We start from the raw sequence: 27,832 nt of genomic DNA on the forward strand, positions 1-27,832 counted from the left end.
ATATCTTTTGACTCGTAGCTTCGATTTAGTCACCGTTTTTTTTCAAATCGTGTATTTTTTCATGATCTATCCATTGGCAAACTGCCGTAGGCGGTTTGTCCCAAATATTTTTCGAAACGAGGCCTCGAAAGCCCTTAATTTTGACTTTTTTGACCGTTTTGAATTTCATTCCTATTATTCCTTTTGTGTATGCATGACTTAGCATGGTACATATTGGTTTAAGGTCTATTATTTCACTCGCAATGTAATTATGTATAACGCATATAAATTCGAATCTAATGTCGCTTCATTAAACACGCTTTTATAAATCATTAATATGCGCCGCCAGATGGAGTACCATTTGGCGTCGCATAACCTTCGGTTTCAGATAATGATGAAATTCTAGAGATTACCCTAAAATGAACCTAACATCAAGCCTCTTTAATAGTGTCTTGACATTCGAGGTCATCAGGATGCCGAAAAAAGGCATTTTACTCATTTTTAATGTTCTCTTTGAACGTTTTCAGTTTATATCGTATTATTAGTTTTGTGTATGCGTGACTAAGCATGGTATATATCTTTTTAAGGCCTATTATTTCGTTCGCAATGCAAATGTGTATAACGGGTATTAATTTGAATCTAATGCCACTTCAATAAACACGTTTTTGTAATCATTATTATGCGCCGCCAGATGGAGTACCATTTGGCGGCGCATAACCTTCGTTTTCAGATTGTGCTGAAATTCTATAGATCACCCTAAAACGGCCGAACGAGCAGGACTCTCTGAACGTGATTTTCATTCGAGGTCGTCTAGATTCCGAAAAAGACATACTTCCTCGCAAAATCGCACCACGCACCAAACACCACCGACGGTTCGTGGTGCTTGGTGTTTTGTGCCTTTGTCCAAAATGTTCGATCTATCGTATCTTTTGACTCGTAGCTTCGATTTAGTCACCGCTTTTTTTTCAAATCGTGTATTTTTTCATGATCTATTCAATAGCAAACTGCCGTAGGCGGTTTGTCCCAAATATTTTTCGAAACGAGGCCTCGAAAGCCCTTAATTTTGCCTTTTTTGACAGTTTTGAATTTCATTCATATTATTCCTTTTGTGTATGCATGACTTAGCATGGTACATATTGTTTTAAGGCCTATTATTTCACTCGCAATGTAATTATGTATAACGCATAAAAATTCGAATCTAATGTCACTTCATTAAACACGCTTTTATAAATCATTAATATGTGCCGCCAGATGGATTACCATTTGGCGGCGCATAACCTTCGGTTTCAGATTATGATGAAATTCTCGAGATCACCCTAACATCAAGCCTCTTGGATAGTGTCTTGACATTCGAGGTCGTCAGGATGCCGAAAAAAGGCAATTTACTCATTTTTAAAGTTCTCTTAGAACCTTTTCAGTTTATATCGTATTATTAGTTTTGTGTATGCGTGACTAAGCATGGTATATATCTTTTTAAGGCCTATTATTTCGCTCGCAATGAAAATATGTATAACGGGTATTAATTTGAATCTAATTTCACTTCAATAAACTCGTTTTTTATAATCATTATTATGCGCCGCCAGATGGAGTACCATTTGGCGGCGCATAACCTTCGTTTTCAGATTGTGCAGAAATTCTCAAGATCACCCTAAAACGGCCGAACGAGCAGGACTCTCAGAGCGTGATTTCCATTCGAGGTCATCTAGATTCCGAAAAAGACATCTTTTCTCGCAAAATCACACCACGCACCAAACACCACCGACGGTTCGTGGTGCTTGGTGTTTTGTGCCTCTGTCCAAAATGTTCGATCTATCGTATCTTTTGACTCGTAGCTTCGATTTAGTCACCGTTTTTTTTTCAAATCGTGTATTTTTTTCATGATCTATCCATTAGCAAACTGCCGTTGGCGGTTTGTCCCAAATATTTTTCGAAACGAGGCCTCGAAAGCCCTAAATTTTGACTTTTTTGACCGTTTTGAATTTCATTCGTATTATTCCTTTTGTGTATGCATGACTTAGCATGGTACATATTGGTTTAAGGTCTATTATTTCACTCGCAATGTAATTATGTATAATGCATATAAATTCAAATCTAATGTCGCTTCATTAAACACGCTTTTATAAATCATTAATATGCGCCGCCAAATGGAGTACCATTTGGCGGCGGATAACCTTCGGTTTCAGATAATGATGAAATTCTAGAGATTACCCTAAAATGAACCTAACATCAAGCCTCTTGGATAGTGTCTTGACATTCGAGGTCATCAGGATGCCGAAAAAAGGCATTTTACTCATTTTTAATGTTCTCTTTGAACGTTTTCAGTTTATATCGTATTATTAGTTTTGTGTATGCGTGACTAAGCATGGTATATATCTTTTTAAGGCCTATTATTTCGCTCGCAATGCAAATGTGTATAACGGGTATTAATTTGAATCTAATGCCACTTCAATAAACACGTTTTTTTAATCATTATTATGCGCCGCCAGATGGAGTACCATTTGGCGGCGCATAACCTTCGTTTTCAGATTGTGCAGAAATTCTCAAGATCACCCTAAAACGGCCGAACGAGCAGGACTCTCAGAGCGTGATTTCCATTCGAGGTCATCTAGATTCCGAAAAAGACATCTTTTCTCGCAAAATCACACCACGCACCAAACACCACCGACGGTTCGTGGTGCTTGGTGTTTTGTGCCTCTGTCCAAAATGTTCGATCTATCGTATCTTTTGACTCGTAGCTTCGATTTAGTCACCGTTTTTTTTTCAAATCGTGTATTTTTTTCATGATCTATCCATTAGCAAACTGCCGGTGGCGGTTTGTCCCAAATATTTTTCGAAACGAGGCCTCGAAAGCCCTAAATTTTGACTTTTTTGACCGTTTTGAATTTCATTCGTATTATTCCTTTTGTGTATGCATGACTTAGCATGGTACATATTGGTTTAAGGTCTATTATTTCACTCGCAATGTAATTATGTATAATGCATATAAATTCAAATCTAATGTCGCTTCATTAAACACGCTTTTATAAATCATTAATATGCGCCGCCAAATGGAGTACCATTTGGCGGCGGATAACCTTCGGTTTCAGATAATGATGAAATTCTAGAGATTACCCTAAAATGAACCTAACATCAAGCCTCTTGGATAGTGTCTAGATATTCGAGGTCATCAGAATGCCGAAAAAAGGCATTTTACTCATTTTTAATGTTCTCTTTGAACGTTTTCAGTTTATATCGTATTATTAGTTTTGTGTATGCGTGACTAAGCATGGTATATATCTTTTTAAGGCCTATTATTTCGCTCGCAATGCAAATGTGTATAACGGGTATTAATTTGAATCTAATGCCACTTCAATAAACACGTTTTTTTAATCATTATTATGCGCCGCCAGATGGAGTACCATTTGGCGGCGCATAACCTTCGTTTTCAGATTGTGCTGAAATTCTAAAGATCACCCTAAAACGGCCGAACGAGCAGGACTCTCTGAACGTGATTTTCATTCGAGGTCGTCTAGATTCCGAAAAAGACATACTTCCTCACAAAATCGCACCACGCACCAAACACCACCGACGGTTCGTGGTGCTTGGTGTTTTGTGCCTTTGTCCAAAATGTTCGATCTATCGTATCTTTTGACTCGTAGCTTCGATTTAGTCACCGTTTTTTTTAAAATCGTGTATTTTTTCATGATCTATCCAATAGCAAACCGCCATAGGCGGTTTGTCCCAAATATTTTTCGAAACGAGGCCTCGAAAGCCCTTAATTTTGCCTTTTTTGACAGTTTTGAATTTCATTCATATTATTCCTTTTGTGTATGCATGACTTAGCATGGTACATATTGTTTTAAGGCCTATTATTTCACTCGCAATGTTATTATGTATAACGCATAAAAATTCGAATCTAATGTCACTTCATTAAACACGCTTTTATAAATCATTAATATGTGCCGCCAGATGGATTACCATTTGGCGGCGCATAACCTTCGGTTTCAGATTATGATGAAATTCTCGAGATCACCCTAAAACGACCCTAACATCAAGCCTCTTGGATAGTGTCTTGACATTCGAGGTCGTCAGGATGCCAAAAAAAGGCAATTTACTCATTTTTAAAGTTCTCTTAGAACCTTTTCAGTTTATATCGTATTATTAGTTTTGTGTATGCGTGACTAAGCATGGTATATATCGTTTTAAGGCCTATTATTTCGCTCGCAATGAAAATATGTATAACGGGTATTAATTTGAATCTAATTTCACTTCAATAAACTCGTTTTTTATAATCATTATTATGCGCCGCCAGATGGAGTACCATTTGGCGGCGCATAACCTTCGTTTTCAGATTGTGCAGAAATTCTCAAGATCACCCTAAAACGGCCGAACGAGCAGGACTCTCAGAGCGTGATTTCCATTCGAGGTCATCTAGATTCCGAAAAAGACATCTTTCCTCGCAAAATCACACCACGCACCAAACACCACCGACGGTTCGTGGTGCTTGGTGTTTTGTGCCTTTGTCCAAAATGTTCGATCTATCGTATCTTTTGACTCGTAGCTTCGATTTAGTCACCGTTTTTTTTTCAAATCGTGTATTTTTTTCATGATCTATCCATTAGCAAACTGCCGTTGGCGGTTTGTTCCAAATATTTTTCGAAACGAGACCTCGAAAGCCCTTAATTTTGACTTTTTTGACCGTTTTGAATTTCATTCGTATTATTCCTTTTGTGTATGCATGACTTAGCATGGTACATATTGGTTTAAGGTCTATTATTTCACTCGCAATGTAATTATGTATAACGCATATAAATTCGAATCTAATGTCGCTTCATTAAACACGCTTTTATAAATCATTAATATGCGCCGCCAGATGGAGTACCATTTGGCGGCGCATAACCTTCGGTTTCAGATAATGATGAAATTCTAGAGATTACCCTAAAATGAACCTAACATCAAGCCTCTTGGATAGTGTCTTGACATTCGAGGTCATCAGGATGCCGAAAAAAGGCATTTTACTCATTTTTAATGTTCTCTTTGAACGTTTTCAGTTTATATCGTATTATTAGTTTTGTGTATGCGTGACTAAGCATGGTATATATCTTTTTAAGGCCTATTATTTCGCTCGCAATGCAAATGTGTATAACGGGTATTAATTTGAATCTAATGCCACTTCAATAAACACGTTTTTTTAATCATTATTATGCGCAGCCAGATGGAGTACCATTTGGCGGCGCATAACCTTCGTTTTCAGATTGTGCAGAAATTCTAAAGATCACCCTAAAACGGCCGAACGAGCAGGACTCTCTGAATGTGATTTTCATTCGAGGTCGTCTAGATTTCGAAAAAGACATACTTCCTCGCAAAATCGCACCACGCACCAAACACCACCGACGGTTCGTGGTGCTTGGTGTTTTGTGCCTTTGTCCAAAATGTTCGATCTATCGTATCTTTTGACTCGTAGCTTCGATTTAGTCACCGTTTTTTTTTCAAATCGTGTATTTTTTCATGATCTATCCAATAGCAAACTACAGTAGGCGGTTTGTCCCAAATATTTTTCGAAACGAGGCCTCGAAAGCCCTTAATTTTGCCTTTTTTGACAGTTTTGAATTTCATTCATATTATTCCTTTTGTGTATGCATGACTTAGCATGGTACATATTGTTTTAAGGCCCATTATTTCACTCGCAATGTAATTATGTATAACGCATATAAATTCGAATCTAATGTCACTTCATTAAACACGCTTTTATAAATCATAAATATGCGCCGCCAGATTGAGTACCATTTGGCGGCACATAACCTTCGGTTTCAGATTATGATGAAATTCTCAAGATAACCCTAAAACAACCCTAACATCAAGCCTCTTGGATAGTGTCTTGACATTCGAGGTCGTCAGGATGCCGAAAAAAGCATTTTACTCATTTTTAATATTCTCTTTGAACGTTTTCAGTTTATATTGTATTATTAGTTTTGTGTATGCATGACTAAGCATGGTATATATCGTTTTAAGGCCTATTATTTCACTCGCAATGTAAATATGTATAACGGGTATTAATTTGAATCTAATGTCACTTCATTAAACACGTTTTTTTCAAATCATTATTATGCGCCGCCAGATGGAGTACCATTTGGCAGAGCATAACCTTCGTTTTCAGATTGTGCAGAAATTCTCAAGATCACCCTAAAATGGCCGAACGAGCAGGACTCTCTGAACGTGATTTTCATTCGAGGTCGTCTAGATTCCGAAAAAGACATACTTCCTCGCAAAATTGCACCACGCACCAAACACCGCCGACGGCTCGTGGTGCTTGGTGTTTTGTGCCTTTGTCCAAAATGTTCGATCTATCGTATCTTTTGACTCGTAGCTTCGATTTAGTCAATGTTTTTTTTCAAATCGTGTTTTTTTCATGATCTATCCATTGGCAAACTGCCGTCGGTGGTTTGTCCCAAATATTTTTCGAAACGAGGCCTCGGAAGCCCTTAATTTTACCTTTTTTGACCGTTTTGAATTTCTTTCATATTATTCCTTTTGTGCATGCATGACTTAGCATGGTACATATTGTTTTAAGGCCCATTATTTCACTCGCAATGTAATTATGTATAACACATATAAATTCGAATCTAATGTCACTTCATTAAACACGCTTTTATAAATCATAAATATGCGCCGCCAGATTGAGTACCATTTGGCGGCGCATAACCTTCGGTTTCAGATTATGATGAAATTCTCGAGATAACCCTAAAACGACCCTAACATCAAGCCTCTTGGATAGTCTCTTGACATTCGGGGTCGTCAGGATGCCGAAAAAAGCATTTTACTCATTTTTAATGTTCTCTTTGAACGTTTTCAGTTTATATCGTATTATTAGTTTTGTGTATGCATCACTAAGCATGGTATATATCGTTTTAAGGCCTATTATTTCACTCGCAATGCAAATATGTATAACGGGTATTAATTTGAATCTAATGTCACTTCATTAAACACGTTTTTTTAAATCATTATTATGCGCCGCCAGATGGAGTACCATTTGGCGGAGTATAACATTCGTTTTCAGATTGTACAGAAATTCTCAAGATCACCCTAAAACGGCCGAACGAGCAGGACTCTCTGAACGTGATTTCCATTCGAGGTCATCTAGATTCCAAAAAAGACATCTTTCCTAGCAAAATCATACCATGCACCAAACACCACCGACGGTTCGTGGTGCTTGGTGTTTTGTGCCTTTGTCCAAAATGTTCGATCTATCGAATCTTTTGACTCGTAGCTTCGATTTAGTCACCGTTTTTTTCAAATCGTGTATTTTTTCATGATCTATCCATTAGCAAACTGCCGTAGGCGGTTTGTCCCAAATATTTTTCGAAACGAGGCCTCGAAAGCCCTTAATTTTGCCTTTTTTGACCGTTTTGAATTTCATTCATATTATTCCTTTTGTGTATTCATGACTTAGCATGGTACATATTGTTTTAAGGCCCATTATTTCACTCGCAATGTAATTATGTATAACTCATATAAATTCGAATCTAATGTCACTTCATTAAACACACTTTTATAAATCATTAATATGCGCCGCCAGATTGAGTACCATTTGGCGGCGCATAACCTTCGGTTTCAGATAATGATGAAGTTCTCGAGATCACCCTAAAACGACCCTAACATCAAGCCTCCTGGATAGTGTCTTGACATTCGAGGTCGCCAGGATGCCGAAAAAGGCATTTTACTCATTTTTAATGTTCTCTTTGAACGTTTTCAGTTTATATCATATTATTAGTTTTGTGTAAGCATGACTAAGCATGGTATATATCGTTTTAAGGCCTATTATTTCACTCTCAATGAAAATATATATAAAGGGTATTAATTTAATTCTAATGTCACTTCATTAAACTTTTTTTTTAATCATTATTATGCGCCGCCAGATGGAGTACCATTTGGCGGCGCATAACCTTCGTTTTCAAATTTTGCTGAAATTCTCAAGATCACCCTAAAACGGCCGAAAGAGCAGGACTCTCTGAACATGATTTCCATTCGAGGTCGTCTAGATTTCGAAAAAGACATATTTCCTCGCAAAATTGCACCACGCACCAAACACCACCGACGGCTCGTGGTGCATGGTGTTTTGTGCCTTTGTCCAAAATGTTCGATCAACCATATCTTTTGACTCGTAGCTTCGATTTAGTCACCGTTTTTTTTCAAATCGTGTATTTTTTCATGATCTATCCATTAGCAAACTGCCGTAGGCGGTTTGTCCCAAATATTTTTCGAAACGAGGCCTCGAAAGCCCTTAATTTTGCCTTTTTTGACCGTTTTGAATTTCATTCATATTATTCCTTTTGTGTATTCATGACTTAGCATGGTACATATTGTTTTAAGGCCCATTATTTCACTCGCAATGTAATTATGTATAACTCATATAAATTCGAATCTAATGTCACTTCATTAAACACACTTTTATAAATCATTAATATGCGCCGCCAGATTGAGTACCATTTGGCGGCGCATAACCTTCGGTTTCAGATAATGATGAAGTTCTCGAGATCACCCTAAAACGACCCTAACATCAAGCCTCCTGGATAGTGTCTTGACATTCGAGGTCGCCAGGATGCCGAAAAAGGCATTTTACTCATTTTTAATGTTCTCTTTGAACGTTTTCAGTTTATATCATATTATTAGTTTTGTGTAAGCATGACTAAGCATGGTATATATCGTTTTAAGGCCTATTATTTCACTCTCAATGAAAATATATATAACGGGTATTAATTTAATTCTAATGTCACTTCATTAAACTTTTTTTTTAATCATTATTATGTGCCGCCAGATGGAGTACCATTTGGCGGCGCATAACCTTCGTTTTCAAATTTTGCTGAAATTCTCAAGATCACCCTAAAACGGCCGAAAGAGCAGGACTCTCTGAACATGATTTCCATTCGAGGTCGTCTAGATTTCGAAAAAGACATATTTCCTCGCAAAATTGCACCACGCACCAAACACCACCGACGGCTCGTGGTGCATGGTGTTTTGTGCCTTTGTCCAAAATGTTCGATCAACCATATCTTTTGACTCGTAGCTTCGATTTAGTCACCGTTTTTTTTCAAATCGTGTATTTTTTCATGATCTATCCATTGGCAAACTGCCGTAGGCGGTTTGTCCCAAATATTTTTCGAAACGAGGCCTCGAAAGCCCTTAATTTTGCCTTTTTGACAGTTTTGAATTTCATTCATATTATTCCTTTTGTGTATGCATGACTTAGCATGGTACATATTGTTTTAAGGCCCATTATTTCACTCGCAATGTAATTATGTATAACGCATATAAATTCGAATCTAATGTCACTTCATTAAACAAGCTTTTATAAATCATAAATATGCGCCGCCAGATTGAGTACCATTTGGCGGCGCATAACCTTCGGTTTCAGATTATGATGAAATTCTCAAGATAACCCTAAAACGACCCTAACATCAAGCCTCTTGGATAGTGTCTTGACATTCGAGGTCGTCAGGATGCCGAAAAAAAGCATTTTACTCATTTTTAATGTTCTCTTTGAACGTTTTTCAGTTTATATTGTATTATTAGTTTTGTGTATGCATGACTAAGCATGGTATATATCGTTTTAAGGCCTATTATTTCACTCGCAATGCAAATATGAATAACGGGTATTAATTTGAATCTAATGTCACTTCATTAACCACGTTTTTTTCAAATCATTATTATGCGCCGCCAGATGGAGTACCATTTGGCGGAGCATAACCTTCGTTTTCAGATTGTGCAGAAATTCTCAAGATCACCCTAAAACGGCTGAACGAGCAGGACTCTCTGAACGTGATTTCCATTCGAGGTCGTCTAGATTCCGAAAAAGACATATTTCCTCGCAAAATCGCACCACGCACCAAACACCACCGACGGCTCGTGGTGCATGGTGTTGTGTGCCTTTGTCCAAAATGTTCGATCTATCGTATCTTTTGACTCGTAGCTTCGATTTAGTCAACGTTTTTTTTTCAAATCGTGTATTTTTTTCATGATCTATCCATTGGCAAACTGCCGTTGGCATTTTTTCCCATATATTTTTCGAAACGAGGCCTCGAAAGCCCTTAATTTTGTCTTTTTGACCGTTTTGAATTTCATTCATATTATTCCTTTTGTGTATGCATGACTTAGCATGGTACATATTGTTTTAAGGCCCATTATTTCACTCGCAATGTAATTATGTATAACGCATATAAATTCGAATCTAATGTCACTTCATTAAACACGCTTTTATAAATCATGAATATGCGCCGCCAGATTGAGTACCATTTGGCGGCGCATAACCTTCGGTTTCAGATTATGATGAAATTCTCGAGATCACCCTAAAATGACCCTAACATCAAGCCTCCTAGATAGTGTCTTGACATTCGAGGTCATCAGGATGCCGAAAAAGGCATTTTACTCATTTTTAATGTTCTCTTTGAACGTTTTCAGTTTATATCATATTATTAGTTTTGTGTAAGCATGACTAAGCATGGTATATATCGTTTTAAGGTCTATTATTTCACTCTCAATGAAAATATATATAACGGGTATTAATTTAAATCTAATGTCACTTCAGTAAACTTTTTTTTAATCATTATTATGCGCCGCCAGATGGAGTACCATTTGGCGGCGCATAACCTTCGTTTTCAGATTTTGCTGAAATTCTCAAGATCACCCTAAAACGGCCGAACGAGCAGGACTCTCTGAACATGATTTCCATTCGAGGTCGTCTAGATTCCGAAAAAGACATATTTCCTCGCAAAATTGCACCACACACCAAACACCACCGACGGCTCGTGGTGCTTGGTGTTTTGTGCCTTTGTCCAAAATGTTCGATCTATCGTATCTTTTGACTCGTAGCTTCGATTTAGTCAATGTTTTTTTTTCAAATCGTGTATTTTTTCATGATCTATCCATTGGCAAACTGCCGTAGGCGGTTTGTCCCAAATATTTTTCGAAACGAGGCCTCGAAAGCCCTTAATTTTACCTTTTTGACCGTTTTGAATTTCTTTCATATTATTCCTTTTGTGTATGCATGACTTAGCATGGTACATATTGTTTTAAGGCCCATTATTTCACTCGCAATTTAATTATGTATAACGCATATAAATTCGAATCTAATGTCACTTCATTAAACACGCTTTTATAAATCATAAATATGCGCCGCCAGATTGAGCACCATTTGGCGGCGCATAACCTTCGGTTTCAGATTATGATGAAATCCTCAAGATAACCCTAAAACGACCCTAACATCAAGCCTCTTGGATAGTGTCTTGACATTCGAGGTCGTCAGGATGCCGAAAAAAAGCATTTTACTCATTTTTAATGTTCTCTTTGAACGTTTTCAGTTTATATTGTATTATTAGTTTTGTGTATGCATGACTAAGCATGGTATATATCGTTTTAAGGCCTATTATTTCACTCGCAATGCAAATATGTATAACGGGTATTAATTTGAATCTAATGTCACTTCATTAAACACGTTTTTTTTAAATCATTATTATGCGCCGCCAGATGGAGTACCATTTGGCGGAGCATAACCTTCGTTTTCAGATTGTGCAGAAATTCTCAAGATCACCCTAAAACGGCCGAACGAGCAGGACTCTCTGAACGTGATTTCCATTCGAGGTCGTCTAGATTCCAAAAAAGACATATTTCCTCGCAAAATTGCACCACACACCAAACACCACCGACGGCTCGTGGTGCTTGGTGTTGTGTGCCTTTGTCCAAAATGTTCGATCTATCGTATCTTTTGACTCGTAGCTTCGATTTAGTCAACGTTTTTTTTTCAAATCGTGTATTTTTTCATGATCTATCCATTGGCAAACTACCGTAGGCAGTTTTTCCCATATATTTTTCGAAACGAGGCCTCGAAAGCCCTTAATTTTGTCTTTTTTGACCGTTTTGAATTTCATTCATATTATTCCTTTTGTGTATGCATGACTTAGCATGGTACATATTGTTTTAAGGCCCATTATTTCACTCGCAATGTAATTATGTATAACGCATATAAATTCGAATCTAATGTCACTTCATTAAACACGCTTTTATAAATCATGAATATGCGCCGCCAGATTGAGTACCATTTGGCGGCGCATAACCTTCGGTTTCAGATTATGATGAAATTCTCGAGATCACCCTAAAACGACCCTAACATCAAGCCTCCTAGATAGTGTCTTGACATTCGAGGTCGTCAGGATGACGAAAAAAGGCATTTTACTCATTTTTAATGTTCTCTTTGAACGTTTTCAGTTTATATCGTATTATTAGTTTTTTGTAAGCATGACTAAGCATGGTATATATCATTTTAAGGCCTATTATTTTACTCTCAATACAAATATATATAACGGGTATTAATTTGAATCTAATGTCACTTCATTAAACGTTTTTTTTAATCATTATTATGCGCCGCCAGATGGAGTACCATTTGGCGGCGCATAACCTTCGTTTTCAGATTTTGCTGAAATTCTCAAGATCACCCTAAAACGGCCGAACGAGCAGGACTCTCTGAACATGATTTCCATTCGAGGTCGTCTAGATTCCGAAAAAGACATATTTCCTAGCAAAATTGCACCCCGCACCAAACACCACCGACGGCTCGTGGTGCTTGGTGTTTTGTGCCTTTGTCCAAAATGTTCGATCTATCGTATCTTTTGACTCGTAGCTTCGATTTAGTCAACGTTTTTTTTTTCAAATCGTGTATTTTTTCATGATCTATCCATTGGCAAACTGCCGTAGGCAGTTTTTCCCATATATTTTTCGAAACGAGGCCTCGAAAGCCCTTAATTTTGTCTTTTTTGACCGTTTTGAATTTCATTCATATTATTCCTTTTGTGTATGCATGACTTAGCATGGTACATATTTTTTTAAGGCCCATTATTTCACTCGCAATGTAATTATGTATAACGCATATAAATTCGAATCTAATGTCACTTCATTAAACACACTTTTAAAAATCGTTAATATGCGCCGCCAGATTGAGTACTATTTGGCGGCGCATAACCTTCGGTTTCAGATTACGATGAAATTCTCGAGATCACCCTAAAACGACCCTAACATCAAGCCTCCTAGATAGTGTCTTGACATTCGAGGTTGTCAGGAAGCCGAAAAAGGCATTTTACTCATTTTTAATGTTCTCTTTGAACGTTTTCAGTTTATATCGTATTATTAGTTTTGTGTAAGCATGACTAAGCATGATATATATCGTTTTAAGGCCTATTATTTCACTCTCAATGCAAATATATATAACGGGTATTAATTTGAATCTAATGTCACTTCATTAAACGTTTTTTTAATCATTATTATGCGCCGCCAGATGGAGTACCATTTGGCGGCGCATAACCTTCGTTTTCAGATTGTGCTGAAATTCTCAAGATCACCCTAAAACGGCCGAACGAGCAGGACTCTCTGAACATGATTTCCATTCGAGGTCATCTAGATTCCGAAAAAGACATCTTTCCTCGCAAAATCGCACCACGCACCAAACACCACCGACGGCTCGTGGTGCTTGGTGTTTTGTGCCTTTGTCCAAAATGTTCGATCTATCGTATCTTTTGACTCGTAGCTTCGATTTAGTCAACGTTTTTTTCAAATTGTGTATTTTTTCATGATCTATCCATAGGCAAACTGCCGTAGGCGGTTTGTCCCATATATTTTTCGAAACGAGGCCTCGAAAGCCCTTAATTTTGCCTTTTTGACCGTTTTGAATTTCATTCATATTATTCCTTTTGTGTATGCATGACTTAGCATGGTACATATTGTTTTAAGGCCCATTATTTCACTCGTAATGTAATTATGGATAACGCATATAAATTCGAATCTAATGTCACTTCATTAAACACGCTTTTATAAATCATTAATATGCGCCGCCAGATTGAGTACCATTTGGCGGCGCATAACCTTCGGTTTCAGATTATGATGAAATTCTCGAGATAACCCTAAAACGACCCTAACATCAAGCCTCTTGGATAGTGTCTTGACATTCGAGGTCGTCAGGATGCCGAAAAAAAGCATTTTACTCATTTTTAATGTTCTCTTTGAACGTTTTCAGATTATATCGTATTATTAGTTTTGTGTAAGCATGACTAAGCATGGTATATATCGTTTTAACGCCTATTATTTCACTCTCAATGCAAATATATATAACGGGTATTAATTTGAATCTAATGTCACTTCATTAAACGTTTTTTTTAATCATTATTATGCGCCGCCAGATGGAGTACCATTTGGTGGCGCATAACCTTCATTTTCAGATTGTGCAGAAATTCTCAAGATCACCCTAAAACGACCGAACGAGCATGACTCTCTGAACGTGATTTCCATTTGAGGTCGTCTAGATTCCGAAAAAGACATCTTTCCTCGCAAAATCGCACCACACACCAAACACCACCGACGGTTCGTGGTACTTGGTGTTTTGTGCCTTTGTCCAAAATGTTCGATCTATCGAATCTTTTGATTCGTAGCTTCGATTTAGTCACCGTTTTTTCAAATCGTGTATTTTTTCATGATTTATCCATTGGCAAACTTCCGTAGGCGGTTTGTCCCAAATATTTTTCGAAACGAGGCCTCGAAAGCCCTTAATTTTGCCTTTTTTGACCGTTTAGAATTTCATTCATATTATTCCTTTTGTGTATGCATGACTTAGCATGGTACATATTGTTTTAAGGCCCATTATTTCACTCGCAATGTAATTATGTATAACGCATATAAATTCGAATCTAATGTCACTTCATTTAACACGCTTTTATAAATCATTAATATGCACCGCCAGATGGAGTACTATTTGGCGGCGCATAACCTTCGGTTTCAGATTATGATGAAATTCTCGAGATCACCCTAAAACGACCCTAACATCAAGAATCTTGGATAGTGTCTTGACATTCGAGGTCCTCAGGATGCCGAAAAAAGGCATTTTACTCATTTTTAATGTTCTCTTTGAACATTTTTCAGTTTATATCGTATTATTAGTTTTATGTATGCGTGACTAAGCGTGGTATATATCGTTTTAAGGCCTATTATTTCACTCGCAATGCAAATATGTATAACGGGTATTAATTTGAATCTAATGTTACTTCAATAAACAAGTTTTTTTAATCATTATTATGCGCCGCCAGATGGAGTACCATTTGGCGGCGCATAACCTTCGTTTTCAGATTGTGCAGAAATTCTCAAGATCACCTTAAAACGGCCGAACGAGCAGCACTCTCTGAACGTGATTTCCATTCGAGGTCGTCTAGATTCCGAAAAACACATATTTCCTCGCAAAATCGCACCACGCACCAAACACCACCGACGGCTCGTGGCGCTTGGTGTTTTGTGCCTTTGTCCAAAATGTTCGATCTATCGTATCTTTTAACTCGTAGCTCTGATTTAGTCACCGTTTTTTTTTAAATCGTGTATTTTTTTCATGATCTATCCATTGGAAAACTGCCGTAGGCGGTTTATCCCATATATTTTTTGAAACGAGGCCTCGAAAGCCCTTAATTTTGCCTTTTTGACCGTTTTGAATTTCATTCATATTATTCCTTTAGTGTATGCATGACTTAGCACGGTACATATTGTTTTAAGGCCCATTATTTCACTCGCAATGTAATTATGCATAACGCATATAAATTCGAATCTAATGTCACTTCATTAAACACGCTTTTATAAATCATTAATATGCGCCGCCAGATGGAGACCATTTGGCGGCGCATAACCTTCGGTTTCAGATTATGATGAAATTCTCGAGATCACCCTAAAACGACCCTAACATCAAGCCTCTTGGATAGTGTCTTGACATTCGAGGTCGTCAGGATGCCGAAAAAAGGCATTTTACTCATTTTTAATGTTCTCTTTGAATGTTTTCAGTTTATATCGTATTATTAGTTGTGTGTATGCGTGACTAAGCATGGTATATATCGTTTTAAGGCCTATTATTTCACTCGCAATGCAAATATGTATAACGGGTATTAATTTGAATCTAATGTCATTTCAATAAACACATTTTTTAATCATTATTATGCGCCGCCAGATGGAGTACCATTTGGCGGCGCATAACCTTCGTTTTCAGATTGTGCTGAAATTCTCAAGATAACCTTAAAACGGCCGAACGAGCAGGACTCTCTGAACGATTTCCATTCGAGTTCGTCTAGATTCCGAAAAAAGACATCTTTCCTCGCAAAATCGCACCACGCACCAAAAACCACCGACGGCTCGTGGTGCTTGGTGTTTTGTGCCTTTGTCCAAAATGTTCGATCTATCGTATCTTTTGACTCGTAGCTCCGATTTAGTCACCGTTTTTTTTTCAAATCGTGTATTTTTTCATGATCTATCCATTGGCAAACTGCCGTAGGTGGTTTGTCCCAAATATTTTTTGAAACGAGGCCTCGAAAGCCCTTAATTTTGCCTTTTTTGACCATTTTGAATTTCATTCATATTATTCCTTTTGTGTATGCATGACTTAGCATGGTACATATTGTTTTAAGGCCCATTATTTCACTCGCAATGCAATTATGTATAACGCATATAAATTCGAATCTAACGTCACTTCATTAAACACGCTTTTATAAATCATTAATATGCGCCGCCAGATGGAGTACTATTTGGCGGCGCATAACCTTCGGTTTCAGATTATGATGAAATTCTCGAGATCACCCTAAAACGACCCTAACATCAAGCCTCTGGAATAGTGTCTTGACATTCGAGGTCCTCAGGATGCCGAAAAAAGGCATTTTACTCCTTTTTAATGTTCTCTTTGAACATTTTCAGTTTATATCGTATTATTAGTTTTGTGTATGCGTGACTAAGCATGGTATATATCGTTTTAAGGCCTATTATTTCACTCGCAATGCAAATATATATAATGGGTATTAATTTGAATCTAATGTCACTTCAATAAACACGTTTTTTAATCATTATTATGCGCCACTAGATGCAGTACCATTTGGTGGCGCATAACCTTCGTTTTCAGATTGTGTAGAAATTCTCAAGATCACCTTAAAACGGTCGAACGAGCAGGACTCTCTGAACGTGATTTCCATTCGAGATCGTCTAGATTCCGAAAAACACACATTTCCTCGCAAAATCGCACCACGCACCAAACACCACCGACGGCTCGTGGTGCTTGGTGTTTTGTGCCTTTGTCCAAAATGTTCGTTCTATCGTATCTTTTGACTCGTAGCTTCGATTTAGTCACCGTTTTTTTCAAATCGTGTATTTTTCATGATCTATCCATTGGCAAACTGCCGTAGGCGGTTTGTCCCAAATATTTTTCGAAACGAGGCCTCGTAATCCCTTAATTTTGCCTTTTTTTACAGTTTTGAATTTCATTCATATTATTCCTTTTGTGTATGCATGACTTAGCATGGTAAATATTGTTTTAAGGCCCATTATTTCACTCGCAATGTAATTATGTATAACGTATATAAATTCGAATCTAATGTCACTTCATTAAACACGCTTTTATAAATCATTAATATGCGCCGCCAGATTGAGTACCATTTGGCGACGCATAACCTTCGGTTTCAGATTATGATGAAATTCTCGAGATCACCCTAAAATGACCCTAACATCAAGCCTCTTGTATAGTGTCTTGACATTCGAGGTCATCAGGATGCCGAAAAAAGCCATTTTACTCATTTTTAATGTTCTCTTTGAACGTTTTCAGTTTATATCGTATTATTAGTTTTGTGTATGCGTGACTAAGCATGGTATATATCGTTTTAAGGCCTATTATTTCACTCGCAATGCAAATATGTATAACGGGTATTAATTTGAATCTAATGTCACTTCAATAAACACGTTTTTTTTTCAATCATTATTATGCGCCGCCAGATGGAGTACCATTTGGCGGCGCATAACCTTCGTTTTCAGATTGTGCAGAAATTCTCAAGATCACCCTAAAACGGCCGAATGAGCAGGACTCTCTGACCGTGATTTCCATTCGAGGTCATCTAGATTCCGAAAAACACATCTTTCCTCGCAAAATCGCACCACGCACCAAACACCACCGACGGCTCGTGGTGCTTGGTGTTTTGTGCCTTTATCCAAAATGTTCGATCTATCGTATCTTTTGACTCGTAGCTTCGATTTAGTCACTGTTTTTTTTCAAATCGTGTATTTTTTCATGATCTATCCATTGGCAAACTGCCGTAGGCAGTTTGTCCCATATATTTTTCGAAACGAGGCCTCGAAAGCCCTTAATTTTGCCTTTTTTGACCGTTTCAAATTTCATTCATATTATTCCTTTTGTGTATGCATGACTTAGCACGGTACATAATGTTTTAAGGCCCATTATTTCACTCGCAATGTAATTATGTATAATGCATATAAATTCGAATCTAATGTCACTTCATTAAACATGCTTTTATAAATCATTAATATGCGCCGCCAGATGGAGTACCATTTGGCGGCGCATAACCTTCGGTTTCAGATTATGATGAAATTCTCGAGATCACCCTAAAACGACCCTAACATCAAGCCTCTTGGATAGTGTCTTGACATTCGAGGTCGTCAGGATGCCGAAAAAAGCATTTTACTCTTTTTTAATGTTCTCTTTGAACGTTTTCAGTTTATATCGTATTATTAGTTTTGTGTATGCATGACTAAGCATGGTATATATCGTTTTAAGTTCTATTATTTCACTCGCAATGCAAATATGTATAATGGGTATTAATTTGAATCTAATGTCACTTCATTAAACACGTTTTTTTTAATCATTATTATGCGCCGCCAGATGGAGTACCATTTGGCGGCGCATAGCCTTCGTTTTCAGATTGCGCAGAAATTTTCAAGATCACCCTAAAACGGCCGAACGAGCAGGACTCTCTGAACGTGATTTCCATTCGAGGTCGTCTAGATACCAAAAAAGACGTATTTCCTCGCAAAATCACACCACGCACCAAACACCACCGACGGTTCGTGGTGCTTGGTGTTTTTTGCCTTTGTCTAAAATGTTCGATCTATCGTATCTTTTGACTCGTAGCTTCGATTTAGTCACCGTTTTTTTTTCAAATCGTGTATTTTTTTTTCATGATCTATCCTTTAGCAAACTGCCATAGGCGGTTTGACCCAAATATTTTTCGAAACGAGGCTTCGAAAGCCCTTAATTTTGCCTTTTTGACCATGTTGAATTTCATTCATATTATTCCTTTTGTGTATGCATGACTTAGCATGGTACATATTGTTTTAAGGCCTATTATTTCACTCGCAATGTAATTATGTATGACGCATATAAATTCGAATCTAATGTCACTTCATTATACACGCTTTTATAAATCATTAATATGCGCTGCTAGATTGAGTACCATTTGGCGGCGCATAACCTTCGGTTTCAGATTATGATGAAATTCTCGAGATCACCATAAAATGACCCTAACATCAAGCCTCTTGGATAGTGTCTTGACATTCGAGGTCGTCAGGATGCCGAGAAAAGGCATTTTACTCATTTTTAATGTTCTCTTTGAACGTTTTCAGTTTATATCGTATTATTAGTTTTGTGTATGCGTGACTAAGCATGGTATATATCGTTTTAAGGCCTATTATTTCACTCGCAATGCAAATATGTATAACGTGTATTAATTTGAATCTAATGTCACTTCAATAAACAAGTTTTTTTTTAATCATTATTATGCTCCGCCAGATGGAGTACCATTTGGCGGCGCATAACCTTCGTTTTCAGATTGTGCAGAAATTCTCAAGATCACCTTAAAACGGCTGAACGAGCAGGACTCTCTGAATGTGATTTCCATTCGAGGTCATCTAGATTCCGAAAAACACATATTTCCTCGCAAAATCGCACCACGCACCAAACACCACCGACGGCTCGTGGTGCTTAGTGTTTTGTGCCTTTGTCCAAAATGTTCGATCTATCGTATCTTTTGACTTGTAGCTTCGATTTAGTCACCGTTTTTTTTCAAATCGTGTATTTTTCATGATCTATCCATTGGCAAACTGTCGTAGGCGGTTTGTTGCAAATATTTTTCGAAACGAGGCCTCGAAAGCCCTTAATTTTGCCTTTTTTGACCGTTTTGAATTTCATTCATATTATTCCTTTTGTGTATGCATGACTTAGCATGGTACATATTGTTTTAAGGCCCATTATTTCACTCGCAATGTAATTATGTATAACGCATATAAATTCGAATCTAATGTCACTTCATTAAACAAGCTTTTATAAATCATTAATATGCGCCGCCAGATGGAGTACCATTTGGCGGCGCATAACCTTCGGTTTCAGATTATGATGAAATTCTCGAGATCACCCTAAAACGACCCTAACATCAAGCCTCTTGGATAGTGTCTTGACATTCGAGGTCGTCAGGATGCCGAAAAAAAGCATTTTACTCATTTTTAATGTTCTCTTTGAACGTTTTCAGTTTATATCGTATTTTTAGTTTTGTGTAAGCATGACTAAGCATGGTATATATCGTTTTAACGCCTATTATTTCACTCTCAATGCAAATATATATAACGGGTATTAATTTGAATCTAATGTCACTTCATTAAACATTTTTTTTAATCATTATTATGCGCCGCCAGATGGAGTACCATTTGGCGGTGCATAACCTTCGTTTTCAGATTGTGCAGAAATTCTCAAGATCACCCTAAAACGGCCGAACGAGCAGGACTCTCTGAACGTGATTTCCATTCGAGGTCGTCTAGATTACGAAAAAGACATCTTTCCTCGCAAAATCGCACCACGCACCAAACACCACCGACGGCTCGTGGCGCTTGGTGTTTTGTCCCTTTGTCCAAAATGTTCGATCTATCGTATCTTTTGACTCGTAGCTCTGATTTAGTCACCGTTTTTTTTCAAATCGTGTATTTTTTCATGATCTATCCATTCGAAAACTGCCGTAGGCAGTTTATCCCATATATTTTTTGAAACGAGGCCTCGAAAGCCCTTAATTTTTCCTTTTTGACCGTTTTGAATTTCATTCATATTATTCATTTTGTGTATGCATGACTTAGCACGGTACATATTGTTTTAAGGCCCATTATTTCACTCGCAATGTAATTATGCATAACGCATATAAATTCGAATCTAATGTCACTTCATTAAACACGCTTTTATAAATCATTAATATGCGCCGCAAGATGGAGTACCATTTGCCGGCGCATAACCTTCGGTTTCAGATTATGATGAAATTCTCGAGATCACCCTAAAACGGCCCTAACATCAAGCCTCTTGGATAGTGTCTTGACATTCGAGGTCGTCAGGATGCCCAAAAAAGGCATTTTACTCATTTTTAATTTTTCTCTTTGAACGTTTTCAGTTTATATCGTATTATTAGTTTTGTGTATACGTGACTAAGCATGGTATATATCGTTTTAAGGCCTATTATTTCACTCGCAATGCAAATATGTATAACGGGTATTAATTTGAATCTAATGTCATTTCAATAAACACGTTTTTTAATCATTATTATGCGCCGCCAGATGGAGTACCATTTGGCGGCGCATAACCTTCGTTTTCAGATTGTGCTGAAATTCTCAAGATCACCTTAAAACGGCCGAACGAGCAGGACTCTCTGAATTATTTCCATTCGAGTTCGTCTAGATTCTGAAAAAGTCATATTTCCTCACAAAATCGCACCACGCACCAAAAACCACCGACGGCTCGTGGTGCTTGGTGTTTTGTGCCTTTGTCCAAAATGTTCGATCTATCGTATCTTTTGACTCGTAGCTCCGAATTAGTCACCGTTTTTTTTCAAATCGTGTATTTTTTCATGATCTATCCATTGGCAAACTGCATTAGGTGGTTTGTCTCAAATATGTTTCGAAACGAGGCCTCGAAAGCCCTTAATTTTGCCTTTTTTGACCGTTTTGAATTTCATTCATATTATTCCTTTTGTGTATGCATGACTTAGCATGGTACATATTGTTTTAAGGCACATTATTTCACTCGCAATGTAATTATGTATAACGCATATAAATTCGAATCTAATGTCACTTCATTAAACACGCATTTATAAATCATTAATATGCGCCGCCAGATGGAGTACTATTTGGCGGCGCATAACCTTCGGTTTCAGATTACGATGAAATTCTCGAGATCACCCTAAAACGACCCTAACATCAAGCCTCTGGGATAGTGTGTTGACATTCGAGGTCCTCAGAATGCCGAAAAAGGCTTTTTACTCATTTTTAATGTTCTCTTTGAACATTTTCAGTTTATATCGTATTATTAGTTTTGTGTATGCGTGACTAAGCAAGGTATATATCGTTTTAAGGCCTATTATTTCACTCGCAATGCAAATATGTATAACGGGTATTAATTTGAATCTAATGTCACTTCAATAAACACGTTTTTTTAATCATTATTATGCGCCGCCAGATGGAGTACCATTTGGCGGCGCATAACCTTCGTTTTCATATTGTGTAGAAATTCTCAAGATCACCTTAAAATGGCCGAACGAGCAGGACTCTCTGAACGTGATTTCCATTCGAGGACGTCTAGATTCCGAAAAACACATATTTCCTCGCAAAATCACACCACGCACCAAACACCACCGACGGCTCGTGGTGCTTGGTGTTTTGTGCCTTTGTCCAAAATGTTCGATCTATCGTATCTTTTGACTCGTAGCTTCGATTTAGTCACCGTTTTTTTCAAATCGTGTATTTTTCATGATCTATCCATTGGCAAACTGCCGTAGGTGGTTAGTCCCAAATATTTTTCGAAACGAGGCCTCCAAAGCCCTTAATTTTTCCTTTTTTGACAGTTTTGAATTTCATTCATATTATTCCTTTTGTGTATGCATGACTTAGCATGGTAAATATTGTTTTAAGGCCCATTATTTCACTCACAATGTAATTATGTATAACGCATATAAATTCGAATCTAATGTCACTTCATTAAACACGCTTTTATAAATCATTAATATGCGCCGCCAGATTGAGTACCATTTGGCGACGCATAACCTTCAGTTTCAGATTATGATGAAATTCTCGAGATCGCCCTAAAACGACCCTAACATCAAGCCTCTGGTATAGTGTCTTGACATTCGAGGTCCTCAGGATGCCGAAAAAAGGCATTTTACTCATTTTTAATGTTCTCTTTGAATATTTACAGTTTATATCGTATTATTAGTTTTGTGTATGCGTGACTAAGCATGGTATATATCGTTTTAAGGCCTATTATTTAACTCGCAATGCAAATATGTATAACGGGTATTAATTTGAATCTAATGTCACTTCAATAAACACGTTTTTTTAATCATTATTATGCGCCGCCAGATAGAGTACCATTTGGCGGCGCATAACCTTCGTTTTCAGATTGTGCAGAAATTCTCAAGATCACCTTAAAACGGCCGAACGAGCAGGAATCTCTGAATGTGATTTCCATTCGAGGTCGTCTAGATTCCGAAAAACACATATTTCCTCGCAAAATCGCACCACGCACCAAACACCACCGACGGCTCGTGGTGCTTGGTGTTTTGTGCCTTTGTCCAAAATGTTCGATCTATCGTATCTTTTGACTCGTAGCTTCGATTTAGTCACCGTTTTTTTCAAATCGTGTATTTTTCATGATCTATCCATTGGCAAACTACCGTAGGTGGTTTGTCCCAAATATTTTTCGAAACGAGGCCTCGAAAGCCCTTTATTTTGCCTTTTTTGACAGTTTTGAATTTCATTCATATTATTCCTTTTGTGTATGCATGACTTAGCATGGTAAATATTGTTTAAGGCCCATTATTTCATTCGCAATGTAATTATGTATAACGCATATAAATTCGAATCTAATGTCACTTCATTAAACACGCTTTTATAAATCATTAATATGCGCCGCCAGATTGAGTACCATTTGGCGGCGCATAACCTTCGGTTTCAGATTATGATGAAATTCTCGAGATCACCATAAAACGACCCTAACATAAAGCCTCTTGGATTGTGTCTTGACATTCGAGGTCATCAGGATGCCGAAAAAAGCCATTTTACTAATTTTTAATGTTCTCTTTGAACGTTTTCAGTTTATATCGTATTATTAGTTTTGTGTATGCGTGACTAAGCATGGTATATATCGTTTTAAGGACTATTATTTCACTCGCAATGCAAATATGTATAACGGGTATTAATTAGAATCTAATGTCACTTCAATAAACACGTTTTTTTCAATCATTATTATGCACGCCAGATGGAGTACCATTTGGCGGCGCATAACCTTCGTTTTCAGATTGTGCAGAAATTCTCAAGATCACCCTAAAACGGCCGAACGAGCAGGACTCTCTGACCGTGATTTCTATTCGAGGTCGTCTAGATTCCGAAAAACACATCTTTCCTCGCAAAATCGCACCACGCACCAAACACCACCGACGGCTCGTGGTGCTTGGTGTTTTGTGCCTTTGGCCAAAATGTTCGATCCATAGTATCTTTTGACTCGTAGCTTCGATTTATTCACCGTTTATTTTAAATCGTGTATTTTTTCATGATCTATCCATTGGCAAACTGCCGTAGGCAGTTTTGTCCCATATATTTTTCGAAACGAGGCCTCGAAAGCCCTTAATTTTGCCTTTTTTGACAGTTTTAAATTTCATTCATATTATTCCTTTTGTGTATGCATGACTTAGCACGGTACATAATGTTTTAAGGCCCATTATTTCACTCGCAATGTAATTATGTATAATGCATATAAATTCGAATCTAATGTCACTTCATTAAACACGCTTTTATAAATCATTAATATGCGCCGCCAGATGGAGTACCATTTGGCGGCGCATAACCTTCGGTTTCAGATTATGATGAAATTCTCGAGATCACCCTAAAACGACCCTAACATCAAGCCTCTTGGATAGTGTCTTGACATTCTAGGTCGTCAGGATGCCGAAAAAAGCATTTTACTCAATTTTAATGTTCTCTTTGAACGTTTTCAGTTTATATCGTATTATTAGTTTTGTGTATGCGTGACTAAGCATGGTATATATCGTTTTAAGGCCTATTATTTCACTCGCAATTCAAATATGTATAATGGGTATTAATTTGAATCTAATGTCACTTCAATAACCACGTTTTTTTTAATCATTATTATGCGCCGCCAGATGGAGTACCATTTGGCGGCGCATAACCTTCGTTTTCAGATTGTGCAGAAATTCTCAAGATCACCCTAAAACGGCCGAACGAGCAGGACTCTCTGAACGTGATTTCCATTCGAGGTCGTCTAGATTCCAAAAAACACATATTTCCTCGCAAAATCGCACCACGCACCAAACACCTCCGATGGCTCATGGTGCTTGGTGTTTTGTGCCTTTGGCCAAAATGTTCGATCTATCGTATCTTTTGACTCGTAGCTTCGATTTAGTCACCGTTTTTTTTAAAATCGTGTATTTTTCATGATCTATCCATTGGCAAACTGTCGTAGGCGGTTTGTCCCAAATATTTTTCGAAACGAGGCCTCGAAAGCCCTTAATTTTACCTTTTTTGACCGTTTTGAATTTCATTCATATTATTCCTTTTGTGTATGCATGACTTAGCACGGTACATAATGTTTTAAGGCCCATTATTTCACTCGCAATGTAATTATGCATAACGCATATAAATTCGAATCTAATGTCATTTCATTAAACACGCTTTTATAAATCATTAATATGCGCCGCCAGATGGAGTACCATTTGGCGGCGCATAACCTTCGGTTTCAGATTATGATGAAATTCTCGAGATCACCCTAAAACGGCCCTAACATCAAGCCTCCTGGATAGTGTCTTGACATTCGAGGTCGTCGGGATGCCGAAAAATGGCATTTTACTCATTTTTAATGTTCTCTTTGAACGTTTTCAGTTTATATCGTATTATTAGTTTTGTGTATGCGTGACTAAGCATGGTATATATCGTTTTAAGGCCTATTATTTCACTCGCAATGCAAATATGTATAACGGGTATTAATTTGAAACTAATGTCACTTCATTAAACACGTTTTTTTTTAATCATTATTATGCGCCGCCAGATGGAGCACCATTTGGCGGCGCATAACCTTCGTTTTCAGATTGTGCAGAAATTCTCAAGATCACCTTAAAACGGCCAAACGAGAAGGAATCTCTGAACGTGATTGCCATTCTAGGTCGTCTAGATTCTGAAAAACACATATTTCCTCGCAAAATCGCACCACGCACCAAACACCACCGACGGCTCGTGGTGCTTGGTGTTTTGTGCCTTTGTCCAAAATGTTCGATCTATCGTATCTTTTGACTCGTAGCTTCGATTTAGTCACCGTTTTTTTTCAAATCGTGTATTTTTCATGATCTATCCATTGGCAAACTGTCGTAGGCGGTTTGTCCCAAATATTTTTCGAAACGAGGCCTCGAAAGCCCTTAATTTTACCTTTTTTGACCGTTTTGAATTTCATTCATATTATTCCTTTTGTGTATGCATGACTTAGCACGGTACATAATGTTTTAAGGCCCATTATTTCACTCGCAATGTAATTATGCATAATGCATATAAATTCGAATCTAATGTCATTTCATTAAACACGCTTTTATAAATCATTAATATGCGCCGCCAGATGGAGTACCATTTGGCGGCGCATAACCTTCGGTTTCGGATTATGATGAAATTCTCAAGATAACCCTAAATCGACCCTAACATCAAGCCTCTTGGATAGTGTCTTGACATTCGAGGTGGTCAGGATGCCGAAAAAAAGCATTTTACTCATTTTTAATGTTCTCTTTGAACGTTTTCAGTTTATATTGTATTATTAGTTTTGTGTATGCATGACTAAGCATGGTATATATCGTTTTAAGGCCTATTATTTCACTCGCAATGCAAATATGTATAACCGGTATTAATTTGAATCTAATGTCACTTTATTAAACACGTTTTTTTTAAATCATTATTATGCGCCGCCAGATGGAGTACCATTTGGCGGAGCATAACCTTCGTTTTCAGATTGTGCAGAAATTCTCAAGATCACCCTAAAACGGCCGAACGAGTAGGACTCTCTGAACGTGATTTCCATTCGAGGTCGTCTAGATTCCGAAAAAGACATATTTCCTCGCAAAATCGCACCACGCACCAAACACCACCGACGGCTCTTGGTGCTTGGTGTTGTGTGCCTTTGTCCAAAATGTTCGATCTATCGTATCTTTTGACTCGTAGCTTCGATTTAGTCAACGTTTTTTTTTCAAATCGTGTATTTTTTCATGATCTATCCATTGGCAAACTGCCGTAGGCAGTTTGTCCCATATATTTTTCGAAACGAGGCCTCGAAAGCCCTTAATTTTGTCTTTTTTGACCGTTTTGAATTTCATTCATATTATTCCTTTTGTGTATGCATGACTTAGCATGGTACATATTGTTTTAAGGCCCATTATTTCACTCGCAATGTAATTATGCATAACGCATATAAATTCGAATCTAATGTCACTTCATTAAACACGCTTTTATAAATCATTAATATGCGCCGCCAGATGGAGTACCATTTGGCGGCGCATAACCTTCGGTTTCAGATTATGATGAAATTCTCGAGATCACCCTAAAACGACCCTAACATCAAGCCTCCTAGATAGTGTCTTGACATTCGAGGTGGTCAGGATGCCGAAAAAAGGCATTTTACTCATTTTTAATGTTCTCTTTGAACGTTTTCAGTTTATATCGTATTATTAGTTTTTTGTAAGCATGACTAAGCATGGTATATAACATTTTAAGGCCTATTATTTCACTCTCAATACAAATATATATAACGGGTATTAATTTGAATCTAATGTCACTTCATTAAACGTTTTTTTTTTAATCATTATTATGCGCCGCCAGATGGAGTACCATTTGGCGGCGCATAACCTTCGTTTTCAGATTTTGCTGAAATTCTCAAGATCACCCTAAATGTAACATCCCGCCTTTTTCCATTTACTTTTCCGTTATACTAATATAAAGTCCGTTATATGTTTATAACATCTCC

Source organism: Rutidosis leptorrhynchoides, chromosome 5 (genome assembly GCF_046630445.1).
Source record: "Rutidosis leptorrhynchoides isolate AG116_Rl617_1_P2 chromosome 5, CSIRO_AGI_Rlap_v1, whole genome shotgun sequence".
In the NCBI taxonomy this organism is placed as follows: domain Eukaryota; kingdom Viridiplantae; phylum Streptophyta; class Magnoliopsida; order Asterales; family Asteraceae; genus Rutidosis; species Rutidosis leptorrhynchoides.